This window comes from Astatotilapia calliptera, chromosome 17, assembly GCF_964374335.1.
Source record: "Astatotilapia calliptera chromosome 17, fAstCal68.1, whole genome shotgun sequence".
Lineage (NCBI taxonomy): Eukaryota > Metazoa > Chordata > Actinopteri > Cichliformes > Cichlidae > Astatotilapia > Astatotilapia calliptera.
In genome coordinates, this window is record NC_137438.1 from 4,801,197 (window position 1) to 4,811,938 (window position 10,742).

Genomic DNA, 10,742 nt, shown 5'->3' on the forward strand with positions numbered 1-10,742 from the left:
CACAAGCATGTTACTGTGCCTTGCTGTAAAGCCCCTATAGCCTCTTACCAACATTATATGCAGGAGATAGCTCTGTATTTACTGTACCTAGAGATGGTAAGGAAACTAATTTATGGCGGCGTTTCCTAAAGATTTCAGACTCCACATCAGAGTCTACTGCAGTGATTAGATTTGGACATGCACTCATTTGCAGAAACCAGATCCGCTTTTCGTTTCTTTCTGCCACCCCTCTGTACCTAATAACCGCTTCAGTTTTCAGAAAATAACTCTGCATGTCTTCTACCCTAACACATAATGTTGAAGACCAAAGACCTGCTACTCCTCATTTTCTTTCCCTGCTGCCAGCAATCAGGAAACATGATGGAACAAATTTTCTATTTCTTGCCTCGATGCAACTCTGCCAAATTCATGGTGGATGACTGTTTTCTGACTTTATCTTGTGCCCTTAATACCCAGTGCTCACAGCTGTGATGTACTTCTCTGAGACCTGAAGGTTGCACTGCAAAGCAAGATCAATGGGTTTGTTGAGCCTAAAACCAGTTTTCAGTGTCAGAGTGTGAATTGCCCTTAAGTGCCACATTTCAGTAGTTATTCTGCAGATGGTCCATTTTCTACAGAGAAGCACATCTAATGACGCATTAAAACAGCCCCTTTTATTGAGCCCACGCACAGCCTGATTGTGGAAAGTTGTATCCGTTATCTCAGACTGGGATTTTAGGTTTCTTCAGGCTAGATAATACAAAGAAAGCCAAGCTATGTCAAACTTCTTTTGTAGTACACACCACTGCTGTCAGTAAAAGCTTCTGTGTTTTACTACTCATCGTGGAGTGTTTCTTTAGTGTGATTACATAAGATTATCAGCATCCACAGCCATCTGACCTCTCAAATAAAGATGAAGGGGACACTTGCTCATGCTAATGCAGAGAACAGCTCCAGAAATAGGAAGAGGAGTACGGCGAAACTTGACTCCTTTCAGCAACATGTCACAGAAGAATCGTTAAAAGTGGCTAAATTAAAAAGCATCATGGCCTGAGTATTTACGCTCTAGGTATCATAAGCAACTACGGTCCAATTTCTGTGTCTGTTTCCTGTGAACTTTCGGTGCACTTTGCTGGCATTGATTGCAGATAACGCCTATCTGGGAGGCAATGATTAACCCGACGGGAAGAAAGCGGGATAATTAGAGATTCCTGCTCACGATTAAAAGGGAAACTCAATTTTAGAATGAGAGTGGAATTTAAAGTTAAAGTAGGCAGCCGGCTAAAAAGAGGGCAATGAGAACACAGTTACACAACCTTGAAATTCAAAGAGCTCACGGGTTTGATGCTCAAGAAGGAGAATCGTTACCGATGGTGAATAATGTCGACTGTCGTGTCCTTGTTGTGATTATGTGAAATGTTGGAAGAATTGTTTGTGAAAAGTAGGCAGATGGTGAGAGTTGTGTAGGACGGGATGAACTAAACAGCAGAACATCAACTCCAGCTGACTAATTGGCATCAACACTGTGCCACTTTTCTCTGGGCACAAATCAGCTACTCGTACAACGTTGCATTCCAAAAATCCAATTTCAACTTGACAAGCGGAACAGCTAAATGTCTTTATGTTTCAACCTAGAAACACAAATCCATCTGCTTTACTGATGGTATACAATATGACTACTGAGCTACAGCGCCATTATATCAACAGAGAGCAACTGGGAGATGTTGGAAGTAGTCTGAATCCCACCTCTTGACCTTGTAGCCTTTTTAGATCATCACCTGAGTGCAGTGCTCTGGGGCCTGTCCCTGTGACGAAGCAGTGAGCCTGCTCGATTACAGCAGAAATCCTAACCACGTTTATTTTGGTCAACATATCCAAGGGTGCCTGTCCCTGTGACGAAGCAGTGAAAATGGAAAATGGATGGATAGAGATCTTTTAGATGACATAATTCCAATGAAAAAACAATCAATGAGAAAAAGAGTTAGTGGGGGACAAAGGGTTGTCAGGTAAGGCGTAACATGTAAATTATACTTGTGCTTCAGATCCTTGCCGTAACTTACGCCATAACCGGACCCTAGGGCTGGGCCATTCATACCGTTCACGGTAATACCGGTATAATGTTGGGCAACGATAAGAAAATGAAATATCGCGATAGAATATGGGTAAAACGCGCATGCGCATCGCCTTTGTTTTCATACGCACATGGCGGAAAAAGCATGGCGGAGAATGAGAAGGACGAAAGCGGATCGTTGAATGAAACGGATGAACCAGAATTGGTTTGTAAAAATGCTGCAACTTCAGTGGTGTGGAACTGGTTTAGCTTTCGTCCATCAGATACACAACAAAGCACTATTTTTGGTAGAGCATGCTAGCGGGCCGTCGTTATTACCGTGTTTTTCGGAAAATACGGCGCACTTAAAATCAATCCTTTGATTTTTCTGAAAATCGACAGAGTCCCTTATAATCCCGCATTACGGCTATCGTAGGGAGGAGCCTCGCGGAGTGATACGTACTGTGCTTCAACATAATATTACCGTATTGTGTGTATATAACCTCTTTTTAAGTTTTGTGGATATTATACATGGTTATGCTGAGGATGTGTCGGCCAATTTCCACTGGAAATGCCATTTAAACTGTCGGCAAGGAATTTGCACTGTTAAATTTTTATATAACTTTAATGCACATAAAAACAGCTGCTTGTTTAAGTGAAAATACATTGATTTTTTTTGTATTAATAAAGTTGTGGAGTTGTAAAGTATTTTGTCTAGTGTCAATTATATCATCAGTTATATCGTTATCGCAAATTTTCAAATGTATATCGTGATAAATATTTTTGGTCATATCACCCTGCTCTACCGGACCCCCATTTGAACCAAAAAGGAGTTTCCGGTTACTGCATAAGGTAGCATGTAAACGTCCCGCAGAAGTCAAGCTTACAGCTCAAAATAGCAGATGTCAACTGCTAGCCTGGACACCATTTCGGTAGGGAAGCGACAAATCAAACAGTTGCACTGACTGATCTCTAGCTCGCTGGGGGGATGCTGTGGTTCTAACAATGCTTAAACTCCAGATTATGAGTCAATTTCACTCAACTCAACCCTGGGTACACAAGCAATCGCACAGAGAAGTGTAATTAAAAGACTTCCATGGGGGAAAACTGGACAGGGCTCCATAATGCTACAGAATACAGCAATAATAGAAGACTAAATTTGTTTATGTGAAAAGACAATGTATGAAAATTGTTATTCAGAAGAGAATAAAGAGAAGTAACACACCTGCTCAATCCATTTAACACCAACACACATACATCCTACAAGACCTCTAACAGCCAAATAAATTCATACAAGATGACAGAACACACACCCACACACAGCAGTAGGGCTGACAGAAATGCTTGATGATATGACCTAAATTTTTCACTTTTTGAAGCTTGAAAGAAGCTGTGTGTGTGTGTGTGTGTGTGTGTGTGTGTGTGTGTGTGTGTGTGTGTGTGTGTGTGTGTGTGTGTGTGTGTGTGTAAAAGAGACAGTCAACTCCCAATTCACATTCCTTGCATGGCTCACATAACTTTCTCATCTGTGTGTGTTCATGTGGCTACGACTGAGTGCGTGAATGAGAGAGAGAGAGAGTGTGTGTGTGTGTGTGTGTGTGTGTGTGTGTGTGTGTGGTTGCGCTGCACCCAGCCCACACTAACTGTATTCATTTGAAAGCCCTACAATTTTGTCAGTCCCCCAAAGAACCCAGAAATTACCACTTCACCTACATCATGCCCACCCTGTAGCAGCACAGTAACAGCCTCCCTTTCATTCCCCCTGGCTTTTAGCTAGTCCACCTCTTAGTTTTTGTCAAATTCTACACAACAATAAGCTACGCAGTGCTGGAAGAAAAGCTTATTGGGTTAATAAATTCAGCGCACACACAGAACAAGGATGAAAAAGCACAAGCAAACACCAGAGTTGAAAAATCATGAATTAAACAGAAACAGCATGCGCGCACACACACACACACACACACACACACACACACACACACACACACACATTTTTCAAAGATGAAGGGAGAAACATTCTAAAAAGCACAAAGAGTCAAAAAAGAGGTGTGGAAACAGAAACACACACACACAAAAACACCTATCTGATTGGAAAATATGGCACAAGTTGGAGTTATATAAACAAGAGGTAGAAGGAGGGAGAGAGAAGATGTCTGTGAAGGTTCTCAGTCATCCAGGTCATCGTAGTCAAAGGAGCTTGCAAAGAAAAGCGTCTGGACTTCTTTAAGTTGCTTGAAGACGTTTCACCTCTCATCCGAGAAGCTTCTTCAGTTCTAAGGTCAAATGGCAGAGAATCCCAGATTTAAAACCAGTGGGGGTATCCCCCCCAAAGAGGGACAAAAGGACCCCCTGATGATCCTCTAATCACCTGCGCAGTGCACATTGAAGAGAACGGCAACCTCAACATCGAAGTTTACCGGAAGCCCACACACACGGACCAGTACCTCCTCTTTGACTCCCATCACCCTCTGGAACACAAACTTGGAGTAATTAGGACCCTACACCACCGGGTAGAACATGTTCCCTCTAAGCGTGAGGGAAAAAAGAAGGAACACACACATGTAAAGGAAGCACTCAAAACATGCGGTTATCCTAATTGGGCGTTTATAAAGTTAGCAAAGATGCACAGAAAAGAAGACCAGACACCAGCGAGGGAGGACAGACGCAACAGCATTGTCATCCCCTATGTAGCCGGTGTATCAGAGAAACTCAGGAGAGTTTTCTCCAAGCACAACATCCCGGTGTACTTCAGACCCAGCAACACGCTCAGACAAAAACTGGTTCACCCGAAAGACAAAACTTCAAAACACAGACTTAACAACGTGGTGTTTGTTGTACAGTGCAGCGAGGAATGTCCAGACCTCTACATTGGAGAGACCAAACAGCCACTTCACAAGCGCATGGCACAACACAGAAGAGCCACCTCCACAGGACAAGACTCAGCAGTCCATCTGCATCTTAAGGATAAAGGACACTCTTTCGAGGATGCCAATGTTCACATTTTGGACAGAGAGGACAGATGGTTTGAAAGAGGAGTGAAAGAAGCCATCTATGTCCACTGTGAGCGACCATCTTTGAACAGAGGCGGTGGTTTACGACACCAACTGTCTGCCATGTATAATCCAGTTTTGAGATCCCTCCCCAGACGCCTTAACGCCCACACACATCCTGGGCCATCTGACCACAGGAAATCACATGATAAGGTGGGGCCAGGTTTCACAATGAGCTCACCCGAAACTCTGGCTGATTGGGACCCACACCCGCTTTCACACCTTGGCTCAGGTGATTAAAGGATCATCAGGGGGTCCTTTTGTCCCTCTGTGGGGGGGATACCCCCACTGGGTTTAAATCTGGGACTCTCTGCCATTTGACCTTAGAACTGACGAAGCTTCTCGGCTGAGAGGTGAAACGTCTTCATGCAACTTAAAGAAGTCCAGACGCTTTTCTTTACAAGCTCCTTTGACGAGGGAGAGAGAAAGCTATTCGACTGGTTGTCAATAGCAACAGTGTTTTGGAAGTGCAGTCTGCTTGGCTACAAAGCATGTTGGGATATTGCCACAATTATTATAAGCCACCATTCGCTAATTCACTTCTTCCTACAAAACATTTAGGTGTTTTGTGAAAAACTAACGAGTAAAAAGAAGAAAAAAAACCAAACAAAACACTTTTCTGATGATTTTCTTGCCATTATCATCTACATCACTGCAGCAGCTAAGTTAAAATGTGATGGAATATAACATATTTTCCTAAATACTTTGTGGCAGTTACAGTGGATCTACTGAGCTTTTCCTTATTTCCTGTTATGTTTATACTCTTACAGCAGTTCCTGCTCAGATTACAGATTTCAGAAATCTAAAATATTAAGGTCAGTGTATGTATAATTTATCCCTGTACGGCTACAGACTGCTCCCACTGCTGTGTTTAAGACATTCAGATTTTTAACTCTATGTCAGGGGTCCCCAATCCCAGTCCACGAGGGCCGGTGGACTGGGATTACCTTCTCAACATGTCTTGAAGTTCTCCAGAGGCCTGGTAATGAACTAATCATGTGATTCAGGTGTGTTGACCCAGGGTGAGATCTAAAACCTGCAGAGACACCGGCCCTCATGGACTGGGATTGGGGACCCCTGCTCTATGTTAATGGTCAGCAGGTCCCTAATATGGTCACATCTAGCCGTAAGGACAGAAGCCCCACTCACCTACTGTTCAAACCTTCTGTTTAAATGTGGCAGCCAATCAGAAAAAAAAGCTGGCTTAACGCAATGGAGAATTTAAAAAAAATGTTTTGGTTCAGAAAGGATGTATCCTAAGTGCTGCATCAAGGCACAGTATAAGAAAAGTAAGGACCGTCCTGACCTGTAAATCACTCAAAGCTACCCTGGTAGAATAAAAATATAGAGCTCCATAACATAAGCCACGGCAGTGATGCAGGCAAAAACTAACTGATTCAAGTTAAAATTGCAGATAGCAGATACAGAGAGCTGTACAGCTGTTCACCAGGGAGACAGCGGTTTACCCCATACTAAGGTAATGTTTTCAATGACACAAACATGTCTTTTTCTGTCCTTTCAGTTTTTTGTCTAAGCTAAGACTGGATATCCCCCGATGATCTCATTAGGATTTTTTTCTGAGATGTGGGAAACCACCTGCAAAGTCACATTGTCTGATTTTAATATGACACAGAAAAATTAAAATCACAGCCCAGTGTCACTCTGAATGGTAAAAGAAAAAAACAAAACAAAAACCTTTTGTTCTAACAATCTCATACTTGCTTCTACACCAAAGTTAGTACTCTGATCCAATTCGTCACTTACTCGCTCTGACAGGAAGTTCCAAACTAATCGCTGACACCTGCTTCACAAGTCCTTCACAAGACACTTTGATTTCTCAGATCGAAACCACTGACACATCCCACATTCTTCTAGAAGACAGATCATTATAATATACATCCTCATGTGTCAGTCCCAGGAGCAAAAGAGAGAAACATAGAGTGGGTGTGCACACACATACACCTCCCACAATCGTGGCACAATGCAGAGACTGATCGATATGTGCACTGCTATACGGGCCTACAGGCATGGAGTGGGAGCTGTCGGGGTAATTAATGTCGCTCTCTCAGGGTGTATCGTTCCCACAGCCAGCAGCCCAGATCTGAATGTGGGTCAAAACGCACACATGCAGATTCGCAAATACACATAATTGAACAGCTAGTTGTTCCAGATGAAGGACACTGGAATTGAATGCAGGTCAAACGGGAAATAGAAAAGAGCCTAAAAGCATCACAGGCATTTCCCGGCAAAGATGGGTGAGAAGTGCTCAATACTGCAGAGCTATTTCCCTTTCAACAATGCAAACTGTCTTTCTAATTTCATAATCAGAAATTTTTAACTTTCATATAGGCAGAGCTCTAATATTATTGAATGGTGATAATAACTGAAATGATTTATGCTGGATTTCTAGTTGTGTAATTGCTTGTTTTTTATGCTTTTGTATTCGATTTGGGAGAAGAAAAAAAAAGGCGAAACTCTAGGACAATAGTGTACCTAAGATCAGGTCACTGTTTTCAGGGTAACAGCAGGGCAGTGTGTTCCTGGTGCATTAGATTAAAATACCCTTGAGCTTGTGTCTGCTTAAACACAGTCAGTCCATAATACTTATTTTCAAGGGCATGTCTCTTATCTTCCACTTTCAGCAACGTGTCTCAACCGTATTCAAATAACTTGACAGGAACAACCACAGTTTGGTAAAAGTCAAGAGTTCTTTGGAGGTTATTTTAAGGGATTTAACTCAGTTTCATAATGTTTGTATTCCAACTTTGTTCCACAGTGCTTTCACATCAGCAAAAACGTGGCACAAGCTGAAGTAAAGGCGCTGACTGTAGCAGAGAAGCCATTTCTTTCACACTTATATGAAGTCAAAGGCCGGTTGATGGTAAATGCACCTCTACTCCTTTAAAGGGAAGCCTCATTGTATAGCTACAGTGTATTGTGAGCAGGTTTGGGGTGACATGAATATGTTGTGTACAGGTCTTGCATTATACCTGCAATGATCCATACTGTTTTCATTGGGATTTAGGGCGATTTCGAGGATGCATTATTTCATCCTTTAATCTACAGTTCGCTTTCTATCGCTGGTGACATTCTGGCTGCCGATGCCTGAGCCACGTTATGTAAACAAACATACCGTGAAATAAGATATTGTTTGAGGCGCAAAAACAACACGTATAATCGTGCTGGATAAAGAGTAATATATGAATTACAGTAAGAGTCTGGCTGAATTATTCTCCAGCTGCCGTTTCCTCTGTTTTGCCATTTCCAATGGCCACCATTCAGACTTCGTCTTTTGTCGCCGGGCGAAGCCTAGCCTCCTGCTTGTTCATTAAGCGTTACCTGAAAGTGACCCATCAACGAATTTACCTGAAAATGGTGAATTCCGTCGTTTTCAAGCCGACCCTCCGGAGCTGCCAGGCCCGGATGCCCTCCTCCGCTTTACCCGCCCACTGAAGTAGCCTGAAACACAGCTCCGTCTGTGCTCGGGTTGTGCTCCACACGCTCCGCCAGAGAAAGAAATATCCTCCGAAACAAGCAGAAGGGTGTGCGAGTGTGCGGGCGAACAGACACAGACCGAAACCCGAAAAAGTCGTCTGTTTCGGCAGCGGAGACAGTTTAAAGAGGCTGGAGGATGTCGAGTGCGGAGACGGGAGGGGTGCGAGCATGTAAGGTAGAATTACGATAATGGCACTTCCGCTGACATTTCAAAACAAAGGTCTGTTCTATTGCAATTTCCAAAATAAAAGCCACTGTGATGTCTATCTGGTCAGTGTGCAAACTAAAAGCTGTTTTTTTTGTACAGACATCTTCCACATCATAGACTTGAAAAACGTAAAGAAAAACGTCTAGATAGACGCATACACCAAAAACTATACATACATACATACATACTGCATATTATACATTCTAAGTGCTATTTTGTGTGCCTTTTTGTTTGTTAGCTCGTAGGTAAAACTAGAAGTTAAGTACAGTATAGTTTGTCAAAGTTGGGAAATAGATAAAATAAGAAACAGCTGCAGGTTTTGTTAGCATACCGTTCCTTTTCATTTGTAACTCATCACTATAACAATGCAACACTGTCCATTTCAGTCTTTAAATGAGTAGATCGATTATTTCATCGATTCAACTTCTATTACAAAATAGTCTGTGTTTGTTGAAGATGCCAAAAATGATGGAATGGTTAAATAGCGCTCAGGGTTTCAACAGCTTCGAAATTAGCATAAATTATAAAGCTGATGAGAATAATTATTGTTGTGTGGCGCCCCCCTGCTGGATAAAACTTTAATTACTAGTGATGCTGGAAATAATCCTTATGAAATCCCGTTGTTTGCAATAAATAACGTTCACTAACAGCTGAAAAGGTTTGCTAAAGGGATAAAAATGCTTGAACTCTACAATAGAGTTTTGATTTTTCTTTACCCGTTTACACCATTAGCATTTTTGCGATATTCCTGCTATTTTTAAAGGATCCGTTCATCTAGTCACAGGAGGGGAAATATAATTTCCCTTACAAATCATTGAAGTATTTTTGATTCTATTAAACTTGTTACGGCGTTGTGATAATGACTGGGCTGTGTTTTAACGGATCCATAAACGACTGTAGGTGTTTTGCATAACAGCACATTCACAGAGCGTGTCATCATGCTAGCCTTTGCCCCAGTCAGCGGAGGTACGTAAAGTACAACAACTAGTGATGGGATTTCCGGCTCTTTTTAGAGAGCCGGTTCTTTCGGTTCGACTCAATAAAAAGAGCCGGCTCTTTCGGCTCCGAACCGGCTCTTCAGGTTGTTTTGTTGCTTTAATTTATTATTAACAATAATATAAAATTATGCACAAAAGGAATTACTAACGTAAAAAAAAAGTGGTTTTATTTGTATATGTTTATATATAAATATATGCGGTGGCCCCTAGAGACAAAACACGTACAAACTCCAAAACACATTTCTAGCATGAACTGAACTTCCAAAGCAGAGCTACTAGATCACTTAAATTACACAATTGAAAGCATGTGTGTATTGTTTGTGTATTTATACACAGGCACTCATATATATTCAAATAATTTAATTTTAAAAAAAAGTTCATTTACCTGTTACTACCACACACCAAATCCGGTCGTTGGTACTTGCTGGCTTGTGTAGCCACTAGGTAACAAAAACTCAACACTGCGCCCAGCATCCTGGAGCACTTCTGTTGTCTTTTGTACGTGTTTTGGAGTTTTTACGTGTTTTGGAGTTTGTACGTGTTTTTACGTGTTTTGGAGTTTGTACGTGCTTCAGAGTTCGTACGTGATTTGAAGTTTGTATGTGCTTTGTCTCTAGGGGCCACTGTAAATATACTTTTATTTTTTCACTCCACATAAAATGTAATAAATAAATCATATAATACAAAAATCAACTATTCACATTTCAACTTTTAACTATTTAAATTTTCAGCTTTTTCCTTTTACAAATTTAAAGTGAAAACAACACAAAACACTGCAAACCACAACACAATTAAATATAAATTATAATATGAAAACAAAAAGAAGATGCATATTCTCTGTCATATGGACCTGCATGAATAAATTTTCTGAATCCTTTATCATCTGCAACCGAAAATAGTTGTGGATGATTACTATACCTTTCTAATGTGACGTTGTTGTCCCTGGCTCTCTTTCTCTTTCT

The 10,742-nt window shown here is 41.4% G+C and overlaps 1 protein-coding gene across 1 annotated transcript in view; it reads right to left on the reverse strand.

Annotated features, from left to right (window-relative positions):
* cdk17 (cyclin dependent kinase 17) overlaps positions 1-8,765 on the reverse strand; it is a 51,927-nt gene extending 43,162 nt beyond the window's left edge. The window contains exon 1 of the mRNA XM_026146066.2: positions 8,446-8,765. The gene's annotated coding sequence lies outside the window, so the exon portion shown is untranslated. The remainder of the gene's footprint in view (positions 1-8,445) is intronic.
* Positions 8,766-10,742: the final 1,977 nt, after the last annotated feature.